Below are 18525 nucleotides of genomic sequence, written 5' to 3'. Positions count from 1 at the left end.
CAAAATCTCAGACCCCTTACCAGATCTACTGAATCAGAATATGCATTCTGATAAATTCTGCAAGTGATTTGCAGTCATTAACTTTGAGAAGCACTGGGCTGCTTCACTATGAGTTTATACCCCTTTATAGTTTATCGCTCATCCAGTCCATGTATATCTGACTCCTAAACCAGGCAGTATGCTAGATGATGTAGTAGGCACACCTCAGAGAAAGTAGTTTCCTTGAAATGTTTTCACTGAACTGGGAAAGACAGGCAAATACAAAATACATGTGGAAAGGCACTGTGATTTTATGAGAGAATTGTTGAGGGAGACACTAATTCTTTGTTGGGAGAAAGAGTTGGAAAGGATTTCATGAGATGTTATCAAAGCTAGAATTGTAAGAATAATGAGAAACATAAAAGTATTTCCTGGGCAAGAGCTGAGAAACACACCACTCATACACACACACATGCACACGTACAATTTAATTAGTCATTTAGAAAGGCATTGATGGTTTGTGATTTTTTTTAAAGAAGATAATAGGAATTCAAAATAGGTATATATTATTAAAAATCAAAATAACACAGTGATTTTCACATAAATTATCTTTATTAACTGTAAGCAGTTGTTGAAAAGAAAGTTTTGTTAATTCATTATCATGTTTCTGGAAAATGAGATCCAAAACTATTCTGTTGCTGCCAAATAACAATGCTAATGGCTGAATATATTTCTAAAATGTTATAACACTCAAGTGTAGCTGTTCACCAGTCTTGTTTCCATTTTCACATTCCTCACACATTTCTTGCAGTAACATGTGACATGTGAATGGCTTCTGGCCAGAGAATGGCAGTGGAAATGATCCATGTGACCTCTACAGGCAACTCAGAACTCCTAACCCATCACCATTCAGGTTTCCCTTTACTGGCTGGATTTTGAAGCTCAAGTTCTCTCAAGAGAAGACAAGTGGGATATACCCCTTCCCCACTTCTGTTCAGCAACACTTGATTGGAGATGATGTGGACAAAAAATACAGAAGCCAACAAACTAACATATTTTCATTGTATTATGCTACTCAAATTGTAAGAGTTTTCTTTTGTAGTAACTATCTTTATTCTAGCTTGAGCTACTATAAAAAAGCTAGAATTGTTGGTTGTCAGAAAGGTTGAAGTTGTCAGGAAGCTATGCATATGCAGTAGGTTGAGCCTAATCTTGGAACTAAATTTAAAGTATATAGAAGATACAAAGCCCATCAGTGATGGAGGCAGTGAGATCTTGTAAGGTCTTGAAGAAGCTTATTTTTCTTTTGACCAATGCTCATCTGATAGGATTATGGGGATTTCCTGAGCTAGTTGTTTCCTTATAGTAATAAGATTATGCTCTTAGAGTAAGATGAAGGCTGTAAATTATTATGTACTTGTGAACTCCTCCTACTCATAATACAAATGAGTTTCTTTACCGTCTTGAAAAATGTGCAAGATTGCATATAAAATTTTAGATCCATCATGTAAGTGAATTAGTATTCCAAGATATCTCAGGACAACAAGAGATCTGAGATCTCTCTTGGATTTAGTTTCATATATGTTCATACCTCAAATGTTTGAAAGAAAACCAAATAGCAAGACAGACAATCATCCTTAATCCACAAAATATAAAGTTTGATAATAGAAATGTAAGAATAGTGGAATTTGTATAATTAAATCAGAAATTAAGACAAGTTTCTCCTCATTGTTCTCTAAGAATTCTGTTTATTTCCTTTATTTTCTTCATTAAATATGAAATTATTTTAATTGTATTCTTTATTGAATTTGTTTAACTTTTATAAGAATGCACATTAGAAGAAGTCAGTACCCTTTTTATTCTATTCATAATTGAACTGTGGGCATAGCAGTGCACCCAGAGCATAACAGACAGTTAATTTTAAAAAGTTAATGAGTTTAATGTTTAAAAACAAAACTTACTTTATTAAAATACTTACCACTAGAGGGCATTTTCCTTCCATTTTATAATCCTAGTTTTTTTTAAACCTAAAAGTATTGAGTAATACTGTATGAGCCTGCAAAGATAAATATTTCAGATTCCTAAATCATCTAAAATTATGAACAATTTATAATTTAGATCAATGCATCAATATACACACATATATACATATATAAGATTTGTGCAAAATACTTCCATGGGATAAATTTGACATAAAGGCCTAGCATTATGCGTTTTAGTTATCTAAAAGTAATTATGTATGTGGGAAGATTTGATAAGTAATTAAAACTTTTTGATGAAGTTAAAGAGTAAAGTGTTTTTCCATGGTAGGAGAAAACAATAAAGTCATCACAACAAAGCTGGTTTACAGCTTGAGTTACTGTTTGGGTCCCTGAGGTGCAGCTTGTCTGTAAGAAGAGAGTATGCCATTAGAGAGAGAATGCCATTGAGATCTACACGTAGAAGGGAAGAAAGGGACAAGACAAGATTGAATTCAGGCTATGAAAGTTAACAGAAGCCAACCCTCCAAGGAGTTTGGGAGCTAAGATTCTCCATTAGACTACTCCAAAATTAGGACAAAATTGTTGCCCTATGTAGTTCAATCTTCACCAGTTTTTTATTTTTTTTTAATCAATTAGTTAATTCACTGGTGCTGGGATTCAATCCAGGGCTAAGCAAGTACTCTGCCACTTGAACATCGCCCCTAGCACACTTTCCCAATCTTTTCATTGATTTTTGTCTTTGAAACTGGGTCTTCTTGCAACTCTTGATTGAGCTGGCTTCAAATTTGAAATCCTCTCACCTCTGTCTCCGAATAGCTGATGCTCTCCAGCTTCTACAAATTACTAGCTCTGAGTCACAGGAAAACAAGAGAAGTCTGGGGAGGGTCAGAATGCTGCAGCTGAGGAATCCCTGCAGAGTCTGACAGTTGAAGTTTGGGCAAGAAGTCCTTGGAGGTTTGGGAAGTGTCTGGCTATGTTTATCACAACTTATTTTTATGGAAAATTTATGTGAACATCTTATTGAGTGGGGTCTCTGGAATTAGTAAGCACATTTAAGAATGTATTTCTTAGACCAAGTAGAATTGTTTCAATGCAATGATTTGAAAAATTTAAAAGCATGGGTGTTTAAAACACATCATTAAAACTACAGATCAGAAATTAAGAAAAAAGGTAAAAATTACTTTGCATTAATGTGTGATTTTTAAGTGGAACAGAAAGCTATCAGAATAGTTTAACAATAAATCTATTAAACTTTGTTATATTTTTTATACATGCTTATTCTAATTTAAATGTTGATATTAATGTCCTTGCATAGAGAACATTATGCTTTAACCATCAAGAATTCTCAGTTTTAACAGCTAATTTACCAGATGGAACTTAAAAGGAAATATAAATGAATAGGAAGGGAAAAAAGCTCTCTTAAGTATAAAGTAAGAACTTAACTGGAGACATTCTCTGTCCAAAGACATCTCTTCTTCTCCTTTCTCCTTCATTACACTTTACATTTTAGTGTGAATTTTTACTTGATTTTTTGTAGTTGGAAATAGAATAAATTCCTGAGGGGAAATGATACTTTCAACAATTCTGTAACTCAGCTTCAAATAAATGAAAACCCATCAGGTAATATTTTTTTTTTTCCTACAAGTAAGAAAGGCTTTATGCAAATTCTGAATCACATTGACCAGTAGATGGCAATCTTGCTCCTCAACTGCGAGCCTAAACAATTTGAAACTTGCCAGGATTATCAGTCAAATCTCTCCCCTTGAATGAGTACAATAAAGAAGGTGCCTTCAGCCTTGTGTCTAAACCAGTTGAGATTCTTATGTGCAGGTGCAAACTAATCCTTTCAAGATGTAATGAAGCTCAATAAATCCTCCCTTTGCAATATCTTCACTGGTCTTTGTGGCTGAATTCACTTTTTGTGAGAAGGAAAGTACAGAATGCCTCAACATAATACTATGTGTTTAAGCAATAAGGAGACTGCCCTATTGTCTAATGTCAAGCTGGTAGGGACCCAATTTCCTTTTTCCTGTTCTCAAAATTAGCTGATGAGAGCAAGTTCCCCAGGTGAGCATAAGTTTTCCAGATTTATTTTTCCCCATCTATAATGGATGACCAAAAAACATGCCTTCACTAGCTATTACTCTCCACTTTATGTGCTGGGAAATTTGCTTGAGCACAATATATTGCCTCTCATATCTCCTTCACTATTTCCTATTAGCAGAACAAAGGACTTACCTACTATCCATTTCCTTTCAGCAACTGCATAAATACTAAGACAACCCATTGACATTTTCGGGATTATTAGAATTAGGATTGATAGTATACGAGCTTTTTATGCAGGTAATTGTTATTTATTTATGTAGTAGAAAACATCTCACTCTTTAAGTTATCTAATACTAATCATCTAAAATTTTCATTTTTTTGCCATTACTTAGGAAATTTCATATTCTCAGATAGAGTTACATACATTATTAGAAATATCACAGTAACTCCCTGCCCATGTTGTACGATTAATATGCACTAATAAAATTGTGTAAAAAATTCAGACAAGAGAAGGCTAAAACCTATGCAGATTTTAAATACAAATGTTGTTATAATAAAAAGGAAAATTACAATAATAGCAATTGATAAACTATGAGTCTTAGCCCTTCTCCAAACTTTCAATTTAGAAAACTGTAGCTGCTAATGAGAGTGGATTTAAGGAAAGTCAGAAGAAGTCTGTTACCCAACTCGAGGTTAACATCTTTCTTCTTTAATCTCTCCCATTCCCCCTCTGCTATTTTAATTTATATTAAACACACTAGGATTAACAGCTGTCTCTACAAATGGTATGTTGTACCTATGCCAAGTCATTGGTCTCTATGAACTTATGTTTAAGGGAAAACTACACAAGATAGATTCTCCCCATGGCAACCAGGGAACGTTAAAAATCTTAAACCAGACTGAGTCTATTTTCTGTTCATTAAAATTTTTTTCTAACATTTCAAAAATTGTGCTTAAAACTTACATCTATATAAATTCCTGCATTATATTCATGTTGAGTTCCTCTCTAACCTATACTTCCCTCAACCCATCGAACTGTAGCATGACTTTGGCTTCTGAAATGAATGACCCATCTTACAATCTTTGTGTTTGCCTTTTTTTCCTATTTTGAACACTTACCACAGGCTAGATGGCTTACAACAACAGAAATTTATTCTCTCACAGTTCCAGAGGCCAGAAGTCTGAAACTAATGTTCTGAGAGGACCATCCTCATGATTAAAGTCTAGAGGAGAACTTTTCCTTACCGCTTCCAATTTCTGGTGGAAATTGGAAGCACAACTTCAATCCCTGCCTCATTCCATCCTCATGTGGCCTCCTCTGTCTGTCTGTCTGTGTCCTCTCCTCTTCTTATACCAGGTACTAGATTAGGGCCTAATTCAATCCAATTTAACCTCTACCAAATCTCTATTTCCAAATCAGGTCACATTCTGAAGGTATGGGTAGATGTGGATTTTAGAAGGAGACTTAGTCAATTGACTGTGCTCACTATTTGATATTTTTCTTAATTTATGAATTAATTTAAGTTTTGCTATCCTCACTGCACCCATCATAGAATGTCAGTTTTGCTGAGACAAGAAGCAATGTCTATCTGCTTGTATGCTGTACGGACACATCATAAAAATTCAATAAGTCTTTATTACTTTTAATAGATGAATGAAGAATTGGTGCTTCGGCTTTCAAACATTTAGGTTATATAACTAGTTCCTTTTGTTCTTATTTAATGCTAAATAAAAGATTCAACTGTTTTTCTATCTTATAAAAAGTAATATTTCTCATTCTAAATTAATAAATTGTCATTCTGCTTTTCCTATTGTATTTTGTAGGATAGAGTCAGCATTTCTGAATTCATTAGGTCTGGAAATCTGGAAGACCAAGTTTCTGACACTGGTCATTGTTGAATACAAAAAGATAATTCTACTTTTGTAATCTTTGATTATATCATAGATTCAATCTCTCCCTTAATTCTATCAGGGTGTATATATGTTTTTTTTTTTAACTTTTTTTTTTTCTTTTATTATTCATATGTGCATACAAGGCTTGGTTCATTTCTCCCCCCTGCCCCCACCCCCTCTCTTACCACCCACTCCGCCCCCTCCCGCTCCCCTCCCTCATGCCCTTATCTCTAATTTTGTTGTAGAGAGAGTATAAGCAATAATAGGAAGGAACAAGGGGTTTTGCTGGTTGAGATAAGGATAGCTATACAGGGCATTGACTCACATTGATTTCCTGTGCGTGGGTGTTACCTTCTAGGTTAATTCTTTTTGATCTAACCTTTTCTCTAGTACCTGTTCCCCTTTTCCTATTGGCCTCAGTTGCTTTAAGGTATCTGCTTTAGTTTCTCTGCGTTAAGGGCAACAAATGCTAGCTAATTTTTTAGGTGTCTTACCTATCCTCACCCCTCCATTGTGTGCTCTCGCTTTTATCATGTGCTCATATGTTTTAAATACCTGTTATTGACACTCTGTCACAGAGGATTTCATCCTTGGCTGCACATTAATATCACTTCAGGACCCTTAAAAATTCTGATCCCCAGGCAGCATCCTGGGTCAATTGTATCATAATTATCTTAGAGGTGGGATGAGGTCCCAACACTATTTTTTTCTTTCAAAAGATTTGACAAACAAAAATTGTGTATATTAAATGTATACAGCATGATAATTTGATATGACTCCATTGTATTCTGTTTACCACAGTCAAATTAGTTCATCCATCCATCACCACATATAGTTTCCTTCTTACAGAAGTTCCAATGTAGCAATGGCTGATTATCACTGCTCTTTCTAATATGTTCTCTCTGGCTTCAGTTCTTCTTATTATGTCCTTTTTCATGGAGTTGGTGCTTCTAAGGTGTCTTAAGATTCCACCCAAGTATTCTTATTTGTAGTTCAGTTTCTCTTTCGTGCATTTTGCTCTTTAGTTTATTAAGTCCGCCTGGAATAGAACACAAACTACAGCTGGCCTATTTGCTACTCACACTTGCAGTGATTCTGGTAGACAAATGAAATTGCCTCAGACTGAGGTGTATCTGCTTTTTACTTCTGGGTCTTTTTTTCCATATTTCTCTAGCATTACCAGATGTCCAGAGTTGTTTTTTGGCTTCATGCATGGGAGGTCTGCCTGAAGACAGAGATTAATGCTACAAATTGTACTGGTATAAAGGGATGTGTGGGGTGAATGGTAGAGGAACAGGAAATGTGTTTGGGCTAACAGATAGACTGTTCCTTTTGTTTCCCGCCTTACCCTCCCACCCCTGCCCCACTTAATCCTACTATCAGCTCTTTTAGATTCCAGGAACCTGAGATTAAATTTCACTTTGCTCCTACAAAAATTTAAAAAAAATCTTACCTTTAGAAGTTTTCACTGGTGAGATTCTTCCAACACTGGTCACTTTTTTTCTCTTTCTGTTTCATGAATAACTCAATCTTAATATTTTGAAAGTTTACTTCTAGTTATGTCTCTACATTTATTCATTTAAATATGTATATATATGTGTGTATGTATGTATCTGTATATACACATATTCATAGTAGTTCTGGGAATCACTATTATCATGAAAGAAGAAGATGATTATATATCTTCTGTGCCTTTGTGTCCAATGCTAAGGTGTAATATTGTTATACACACTTGATTCTCTCTCATATGTACACACTCATTTGTAATTCATCTCACTTATGGCACTGCTGTCTTCTGTATGTTTATGAATAAAGATTTGATGTTTCTGGGAGTACTTTAGCTACAAGTCACCAACTAACCATATATTGTATACTTACTATTTTGTGTGTATAACTATGCCTAACTAGCTGCAAATTTAATCATAAATAGGAATGATTTTTTTCTCTCAGAAAATATACCGATTAAAGTGCCATTCAGATTGAAATATAAATGCAAATGTATAATATGTGATTACATGTAAACTATAAAAGTGCTTTAGAGTAGAGGCATATGGAATATTTTTTCTGAGGAAAGAGAACCTGACAAATACTATGTTCTATGCCTTTGAAGAATCAAGATTCAAATGTGTTGCTGTTCCTTTTGGTTTGTGTTCTTGGTCATTTTCTTTACCTGAGTTCAGGGAATCTCTTATTGGTAACAGTGGTGCTTGGGTAAAGGCTTCAGAGTTTGAACCATGGTCATGGTTATTTGAGCACAGAGGCCTTCTGTTGGTTTTCCATTCTTTATATACTTTGACATTGCATCTTTGTCTTATGAACTGTGTGAAATCTTTGCTTAAAATGTGTCACTCTGTCTCCAACTCAGTGTCAGACTGACCTGCTGCTGCCATTGTTTTCCTGGAGACTAATCTTTGTGGCAAGTGCATTTCCTCAATGATGTTATTCTGTTCTTTTCAGAGCACAACATTTGACATGAGAAATCATATTTGATTTAAGAAATTATTCTATCTGTTCTTCATGCATACCTAGTCAAAGTTAACTTGAGTAAATTAACCCTCTTTGATAAAATTAAAATGGATTTTCATCAGCCAAATTGTATCAGACAATCTCATTTGGGTTTTCTCATGCTTCAATTTGTTTGGAGAAGAAAAATAATTTTAAAAAAATGGTTATGCCAGGCACCAGTGGCTCACATCTGTAATCCTAGCTACTCAGGAAGCAGAGAACAGGAGAATCACAGTTCGAAGCCAGCCTGGGCAAATAGTTCAGGAGACCCTATTTTAAAACTACCTAACACAAAAGGACTGGGGGAGTGGCTCAAGTTGTCAAGTTGTAGGCTCTGAGTTCAGACCCCAGTACCACAAAAAAATGGTTATGACTTAATTTTTCCAAGATATTAAAATGTAGTTTCTTTTTTAATGCTAGTCAATTTGAGTTTTTTTATTAGCAGGTAATTAAGAAATATGGGATTATTCTACATAACATCATTGTAGATTGATGTGTTCTCATGATGTTTAGCTTATCTTCCTCAAAACTGTAGTCAGATAAACAATACTTCTGAGATTGTTTTCTGCATACTTTTGCATAAATGTTTCAGCATTTCTGTTTTATGGCTGTTTCTTTTTTGTACTTAACATGTTATAGTTATGATAATAGCAATAAAAGCTACTGAGTTAATTAGAAATTACAGATAAAATTGAGAGGCTATTGAGAAATTGTGAATCAAAATATTTACATACCTAGTTCAACCATAGGGTCAGCTTTTTCCCAAATATTTCAGATAATGGATACCTTTTTATGTAGCTCTCTGCAGATGCATATCTTGACAATATTCCAAGATGAGTTAGCAACAATTAAGAGTTCCATTTTATTTTAAACTCAACAGAAATTTTTTGGCAAAAATTTTGCCATTTTTATGGACTGGTAGAGTGGCTTAAGTGGTAGCATGCCTGCCTAACAAGTGTGAGGCCCTGAGTTCAAACACCAGGACTGCCAAAACAAAACAATAATACAAAAAAAATACCATTTTAAAACATAATTTTCTTTCATTTTATATCCTAATGAAAAAGCCTTTCTTTTTAAATTTTTTTTTTAAAATTTATTTCTCAGTATTAAAGTATTAGTTGCTATAATAATATGTAACTACTATTAGCATCCCATTTAAACAATAGAATAATGAAAGTTTTTTCAGAAATATCTCTCATTGGAAACCACACTCATTTGGAGAATGTATATGATATCAGTTCCCTCAATTAGCAAAGTTTCAGAAAGCAATCCAAATCAGAAAATAAGGTATGAAACTCCATTGAGATTTCAGATAATGTCAGGAAAGAGCTATTGCTATCCTGAATTAGTTTAAATTTCTACATGTCGGTCTGTGGTACTTATTTATGTGATTTTGTATTACTTCTTTTGCCTATTCAACTAGGTTTATTCTCTAGTTGATGGAAAAGTAAAGACAGTGATGTATACTTTCTCATGGCATTGTTTCTAACAAGGAAGGCCTTAGAGGCTAAAGAAATACATTTTGGGTGGAGGTTTAGTAATTCAGTATTTCCAAGGATACTGATTCACTTATTTATTTTGGTCTCCAGCAGTAAAGAATTATAATTTTGTGATTTATGACACTTACTTACCTCTTAATAAAAGTAGGTTAATTTAACAAATGAATTAAATTCATGTGCAGAATCTACACATGTCAAACACTTTGGCTCTAGTCATGTAATTGCAAACTCAAAGAGCATTAGTTATGTTTGGCCAGCTCATGCTGATGGAAACTATCATAGATTTACAATGTGTCATTTTTTTTTTTCTGGAGGTTTTTCATTAGAAGGACAGATGTTGAGATTCAAACTAAGTGAGACCAGTTCTTCATTAAGTGGTTTTCACTTGATTCTTTACCTCATGGCATAAGATTTGCAAGTGAAAGCTCTTACAGAGTTGGACAACAAAAATCAATTTAAATGAAAGGGATTTTAGGAGTAGTTAATTGAGAATTTAGATTATGGTAACATATGTATGTTTTTGTCTCATATAAAAAATTTCTGTGCAGTGTGACAGTTCAAACATGAACACATATTCTAGAACATTTAAAGTACTGTATATTTGTTGAATGGATTAATTAAGATGCATATTATAACCAAATATTAATAAGTAAGGGTAATAAAAGGAAAGAAGTATAACATAAATTGTGAAATTATCAAAAAAAAGTATGATAAATTTTAGTACTTATAACACATTTTATCCTCTACTCGGTACACCTGCCATTGTGAGTACTTTCACCACTTCAGTTTATATATGAAGCCACATGGTAAAGACTAATTTTCAGCCACAGCTGCAGAACTGTTTAGCTAGCTACTTCAGTCTTCACACCCATACTGACCTATTGCCCATTACACAGAGCTATCACTATTACTTATCATCATGTCCCAAACCATTAGTTTAGATATCTCTAACTCTTTGATGTCTTTTGATTACAGCTGAAAATTGTCAGATACTATCCCTGCAAATGAAGAAAGAATAACATGTCTGTATTTCATCCTTCATTTTGCATTCAGGTGCAGCCAACCCGTTAGTGGTGTCTAACCAACCAGAATATCACTAACTCCTTGCTTTCATTTCCAGAATACCTACAATGTGTTGAGCACAGTTTTGTGAAGTAAATTGACATGCTCCACCATGTACTACATATTAGCCACTGCAATTTACACACTAAATACATTATTTGTTTTATTCTTTACAGAAATCTTGAAAATAGCTATTTTATTCCATTTATCAAAGACCATAAGTAGCAAACTCAGGCTAAATCATTCAATCAACAACAGTTATTAAGCACTTACTATGTACAAAGCATTTTATTTGGTGTTAAAGAAAATTGTGGACTAAACATGTTCAATGCTATCAGTTTTATACACTGAAATGTAAGGAACTTTGGTGTCAGATGTCTTTTCTTTTTTTTCTCACCACTAATTCCTCAGAGCTTGCAATTATTCTTGGCATAGATAGGAGTCATGAATCATTTACTGAATGAATGAATAAACTATATCCTTTTGAGTAATGATGTGTGTGTGTGCATCAAAGGTCTAGAATGGGATATCATTTGTGGAAATAATAATCTCTTCTAAAAAGAAGAGATAATAATTACAGTTTGTTTTTTAGGCTCATTTTCTAATATCATCAATTGAGTTTTGTCTAAAAGGTCAAATTAAGTTAAAATTCCTTTGCATTTTTCAAAAATTTGTAAAACAAAAAAAAAAGAATTTTACATTGTGCAAGGAAATTACATAGGATTAGGTCTCCAGGGAAGGTGGCAAGTGAAGGTCAACTGAAATTATGGAGTTTTTGTTGTGTCTGCCCTCATCTGGATTCATGTTATGTTATATTTTGAATTGAAAAATAAAATGTCAAAAACAAAAATTGCCATAAAATTCAGACAGGCATTTTATGATGTGAAAATAGCCTTATGAAATCCCTAGGTGCTCATATCCTGAGAGGTCTTTGTTAGAAATGTTGACAGTTTGTTGATTACTTCTCCAGTGCAAACCCATTCTCAAGACTGAACTCTTTCTGAAGTGCATATTCAAAAGCTGTTCACTTAACATCGGACTTCTATGAAAGGAATGAGTAGTCTGAAGTCCTTGAATCTTTCTTATTAAGAACAGCATTATGGGTATGGAATCAGAGTTACACTAAACAAATTGAAAAGCAAGAAGTTGCCAGGCTGAAATATTTGTCCTTGAATTACTACAAATACTTAAACATTTTACAGGTGTGAATTTGTAAAAAATATTTCAAATACCATCAAGAAATATTTACTTAACTTACTATATCATGGAGACATGGAGTCCTATTTATGTATGCTACGTGAAAGGCACATGACAGGGTACAATAAAGGTATTGTGAACTTTGCAGGAGTTTTCATGTATGGAGTGTACTGTATAAGGATTCAGAAATCTTAGCACAAAGGCTTCTACTAAGTGTCCAGTTCTTAGGTGTTGAGGACGTGGTTCTGTGGTACAGCCATTGCCTAACATTTGTGAGGACGTGGGTTGATCCCTAGCACTGCAAAACAAACAATAAAAAGTGTCATAGAATCATGAAGACTGGATCTTTCTCAAAGAGGAAACTGCTCCTGAATTACTTCCAAAGCTCTTATTTAACCATATGATCTATGGGTTGTTGTACTTTGTAAACGTCTTACGATACTCATCACTTCTATCACATATTTCAGTATGAAACTAGTTTATAACAGCTAATCTGGATGAAAAGACTTAGGGAAGATTCTTGCAACTTACTAAAAGTCAGATTTATATTTCCTGTGTTGAGCACACAGTAAGGACTTAGTGATTTTTATTAAGTGAATAAATGAGATATGTCAATGTCTGTGGTTTCCTTGAGCTCAATGACAATTATTCTATAATCACAGTTCATTAACTTTTACATCTAAATGTAATAGATTATTATCTGTCATATCCATCTGTTTCTGATTAATAGAGCTTGAGATTAACACAGGCAGAACACGGTGAGGCTATAGGTGGATTGCAGGTGCTAGGATGGCATTTTAAAAACAAGCTCAGTTTCTAACTATAACGCAAGGGCCCAAGTGTCCACAGTTCTGAGCAGAGATGAATGGCTAGAGTACAGACACTATGAATTTTGTTGGCAAGCAGAATAAATACTAATCTGGATGATAACATGTGGGGAAGATTCTTCCTCCTCCCAAATATTTTACTCTTACTGTTTCATGTTGTCATGAAGATGTTTTTGAAATTCCCTCGCAGCAATTATTCAACTTATATTGATATATACCAATCTGGGAGATTGCCAGAGCCACATTTTAAATCTGTTTGGAGGAATCCTATGATATTTATAGCATATGGCAAGGGTTTACTTACTTTACTTTCTTTATTATGGAATCTATAGAAGAGTTTGAAGACTTAGAGGCCTATTTTCAGCTTTGCTTCTTAAAAATGCACTCTGGAAAGAGAATGAGAATAATTTCACCAAGGAATTCTCACCTAAGAGAGAAGAAAGACTTTGATATACGTCTGTATTTTGCCCAAAGTCTTTTTGTGTTTGGTTTTAAATAGAGACTCTTAAAATATATTATTTAAAAGGTATTTAAGTTAATAAAAAGGTCTGTAGCCTTACTGCTACTATTATTCAATTATATAGAACAAACCAGGAACTAAGTAGCAGGATTTGGGGTATGAGTAGAAATAAGATAGCACAAATCAGGAGGAGAGAGACCTTTGAGGTTTCTGCAGCAGGTGTCTGGTGCTGCTATGTGAATATACACACCACAGCCAGCTGGGAATGAATACAGATAAGGTTGAATGTAGAATTGCTGCAGGATCTGATGGGGCTACAGAGGGACAATGGAGAGAGTCCAAAAGTCAAGGTTTGTATAAGGAACTTACAACTGTGAGGTACCATATGGCATTTTATTTTTTAAAGTGAGTTCCTTTCAAATTGGTGGGAAATAAGGGACTCTGGGGATTCTCCCTGCTTAAGTGTTCTTCCCAGTGAAGGAGGAGTTATTATAATCTATTCTGTGAGCTAATGGTATATGAAAAAAAGAGGAGATAACTAAGTTCTTGAGATATAATAACTGTTAATTCCTAATAAGAAATTTTAGCATTGCAAGTAAGAATGCTACAATTGCCTACTTAAAAGTATAAATAAACCAAAGGGTTACTAGTTAGGGCTGAACATATTTGAACCACACGAACACATACAGATGCACATGTACATGCACACACACCCCATAGCTTTTTAATACTTCAGTAAAATAATCCAATATTTGAGAATGTGCACTTCCAGCTAAATTAGCTACTCCTGAACTAACCACTTAACTATGTCCTTTTTCAGATTAGACCAGACTCTAAAATTATTTTCCCCCCTAGCATCACTTTAAGGCTTCTAATGAAAATTCTCTTTTCTATTTTTGGTAGGATTGAGGTTTGAACACAGGGCTTCATACTTACAAAGCAGGCACTCTACTGCTTGAGCCACATCCCTGAAAACTCTAATTTTTAAAAGAAAGTAAACTTTCTTTTTATTTCATTTACCTTCCCTCTTGTTTCCCACTGCTCTCCCCACTCCCACTTTCAGGTCATTCCTCTTATCTCTCAATCACGTACAGCTCAAGTACTTTGGCTGGGTGAGGCTTCCTCCTTCCTGGAAGTGGCTAGAGTCCTCCCAACCCTGTCTTCTAACTTGACTGTGTGTTGTCTGGTCCTTTCTTCAGTACCAAATTGGAAAGATGAAGAATCTCCTTGAAAGAATAGTTCTTCGTGCTGAACAACTTCCCTGCATCTTTGATCAGTTAAAGATATGCACACTTTACATAACATTTATTAGTCATAATCTATTGGCCACTACTCTAAAATGGTCAGCACAGGATTGAACAATAAAGGAATCCGAATTCTCCACTGTCCCTGGCTAAGAAAATACCCTCTAAAGGCTTTTTGCACTTCAGGTAAACTGCCATATATGTGCCTCAGAATGACACATTTACTAAGATAGAACCGAGGGTTGATTGTATGCTGTCAATGGAGATTTGGATTTTAAAACTCTGCAGCACTGAGTTTATGTCTAAAGATTTATCAGTTGATTGCATACATGATTTTTCTCTAAGGGTTGCCTTTTTATGTTAAGTCATATTAAAAAGTTGAATCATCAATGATAGGAATGAACTATTATATTTCATGATGACAAGACAGTAAGCTAGTACCTCTTTGTTAGTGATTTTGATTTGTCCTGAAACAACTGCTCAATTAGTGGGTTGTACCTCCTTTGAAAACATTCTTGTACCTCAATTTGCCCTCAGACTCCTATTCCTATTTCTCTCAATTTATTCTTTTCCCCTAACAAAAATTTAGGAGTCTGTGTTACACATTACTGAATCAGCAATATTTTAAGATGATTTACCGAGGGCTTAAGATAAAACTGCATTTTTCAAACTCTGTGGCTAGAAATTCCCTTGAGCTTTAATTTAAAGTCCCCACTTCCTGAAATCTCATTGACATAAAACATACAGTACTTCAGTTCAAATGGTTGTTTTTTTTTTTTTTTGGAAGTGATTTTTCTCAATAGGCACACTAGGCTGCTCTAGTCAATAGACTTTTCATGCAAACAGTAGTGTATGGACTTCTTTTTCCCTTTTCTTAATGACAGATATCCTGTTTGATGAGAATTTCTGGATGTGTGACAATTGATAGTCCTTCAAGAAGTGTGTGGACTACTTTAGACAGATAGTGTCTGTTGCTTTGACATGCAACAGTAAACTCAACATAAATAAATAATTTCATGCCTTCACAGTCATACTTATATTTGCCAAGAGAGATTATTAGGGTGAATTTAACATTATGGAAACATTTGTGATTGTATAAGAAATAGTAGACACGCTTTTTGCTGGCAATGAACTAGTAAAGTTGCTGAAACATTCGTAAATATTGTCTGGTACTTAAACAGTGCACACATGGATTTTATTTATGATGCTTTTCAATAACCCTGAACTTAGGATCAGTTGGCTATAGTGTAAAAAGCAGTAGTAGACCACCCAGCATGAATTGGAAAGTAAATCAAATCTTAGAAATACATGGCATATATACATGGATACATTGCTAATGTTACTTGTAGTATTAAATGTTGTATATACATTAATGGAGTTTAGGGCTCCAAGATTCTAAGAGGAAATCGCCTTTGATTACTTTTTTGATAATGTTCCATATTCAAATTTAAAAAGTCTTTCTGTTGGTAATCTGAGAATTTCTTTTTGTAAGAAATATTTAAATTACTGCATTTATTCTATAGAATAAAAATCATAGAAAATTATTAGAAAACATTATTGAGAAATTCAAACAGCAATTCTCACACTTTTGCCAACTTCTGGAAATTTAATACTGGAAAACCCAGGAAAATTTGTACTTTCATGATTCTTGAAAATGTAAATAAAATAAGAAGGCAATAATATCCATAAAGGATCTACTTACATTGCATTGCCCTACCTCTCCTAAGAAGGTTATTTATAAAATGGTTAAAACTATTTCTAGAGTTCAAGTTTCCTTTTTTCTTTTTCTTATCCAAATTAAACAAAAAGATAGTAACTATTGCTTTTAAAAGCTGAGTAGTAGAAATATCTTATACGTGAAATTTTACCTCTAATCCAGTCTGCATTATTACTAGGTAAATACAACAAATTGCAATAATTTTCTATCAATTTCTGTCATCACCATTGTCAAAAATACGTGACAGATTCTCTTCATCAAAAGGTCAAGTAACTATGCTGATATTCAGGGTCTCTCATATCTGAATGTCTACTTATCTGACCTGCGTGCTTCAGGTCATTAGACCCTGGTGGCAGGTAAGTCTGTGTGGAGCCACAGGTCTTGAGCAAGTGACCACCAGATGTAAAAAGAATGATCCAAATTTGTGATCCTCAATGAGAATTGAGTCCAAAGGTGTAAGAATGAGGTACTTAGAGCACTACTGATCCAACATTAGTCACACAAATTACCTGTGAATTGAGCATCTATGAATATTGATCCCAATTCAGTAGGTGAGCATCAGATATATGTCTTTCTCATAAGCTCCTAGGTGTGCTGATGTCCACAGTATACGCTTTGACCACGTGCTTTGGGTAACCTGGACTTAGGAGAGATTTCACCAGAGTAGACAAAGTAGAGAACAATAGCACTTAAAGTAAGGCTCTCCCAAAGGGTAAAAACAGGAATAAGATAGGAAATCAAGAATTTCTGCTGGCAATAAAAAAAATTATATCTGTAAAGAAATATAGGCCCCAAAATGACCACGTGGAGAGGAGTGATCTGGCCAAGAGATTTTTTATTGCAGGGTGGGAGAGGGAGAGAGCAGAGAGAGCCAAGAGAGAGAGGGAGAGAGGGGCAGGGGCTTAAATACCCCTCAGTGGGACTCAGCATGATCTGATTGGTTAGGATCTTATGGTTCATGCTGATTGGAGGTTGGGGCAGAAGGAGGATTCAAGCTAGACTTCAGGCAGGACTGTGACCCTGGGAAGCAGGACTGTGACCCTGGAAAACAGAAGCTTAAGGGTGCAGTAAGAACTGAAACTTATCAGCGCCATTATTACCAACAATATCTCTCCTTTTTTATGTTTTTACATTCTTTGAAGATTAATGTATTTTCTTTTCCCATCCTCTTTTGTCTCTTTTTTACCTGTTCTTATAACATTTGGTATTTTTCTGCTTATTATTCTCTTAAAATCTATTTTCAGGGCTCTCAAATTCCTTAATATTATATTTGTGTTTATGTCGTGTATCTAATTAATGAAAATTTGAGTGTACAAAGTGAGCTATTTTATTATGTGCAAGGTATTTAGACATAGGACTGATTAGAAACACAGAGAAACCCAAAACCAACCTGCTTCAAGTTTTCTGTGAAAATTATTTTGAGTACTATCTACCATGAGTGCATATCTTGCCTATCACATTTTTAGCATAATGCTCTTTTCATTTATGGACAGTATAAAATATTTGTGTACAGTGCTTATTCTTCCCTGCCCTCACTTTCCAGATTGTTTAACATACGCAATAGCCTTTCCCTGGGAACAGCCCACATGGCCTCTTAAAGTTCCTATGAATAGAATGACTGTACTTCAAAGCCCCCCGACTTCTTTTTCATCTCTTTATGCTGCTTTTTTATCAATTTCCAAGATAGTTAAAGCTGAAAGACGTCAACACTTCAAACAAAAAGCAATTGTTCTAAAAGAATTACCAAACAATTGAAGCTGATCAGTGCTTCACACTTTTGAACCTTTTATCCCTTCCTACCAGACCTTGGAGGCCATCACATTTTGCTGAGACATTCATATTAGTGAACATCTGGATCATGTCATAGTTTGGTCTTATTTTTGCCTAACAGTTTCTTTGTGGATTTGTCTCCCACAACACATATGGTTTATTTCTTGTGTTTATCCATAGCTTGGCAGGGTTTTGAGGTGTCATGTCTCTTTTCATCTATACTTTTTAAAAGGAATGATTTTGCATAAGTTATTTTCCTTCTAGGTGTGAATTATGATGGTGCTCTTTTTGTGTGTTTTAGAGTCTTATGACTAAATGCCTGTTCTTACATATTTCCTCCTATG

The sequence above is a fragment of the Castor canadensis genome, chromosome 2 (assembly GCF_047511655.1).
Source record: "Castor canadensis chromosome 2, mCasCan1.hap1v2, whole genome shotgun sequence".
NCBI classification, from domain to species: Eukaryota; Metazoa; Chordata; class Mammalia; order Rodentia; family Castoridae; genus Castor; species Castor canadensis.
This window is presented reverse-complemented; position numbering follows the sequence as displayed.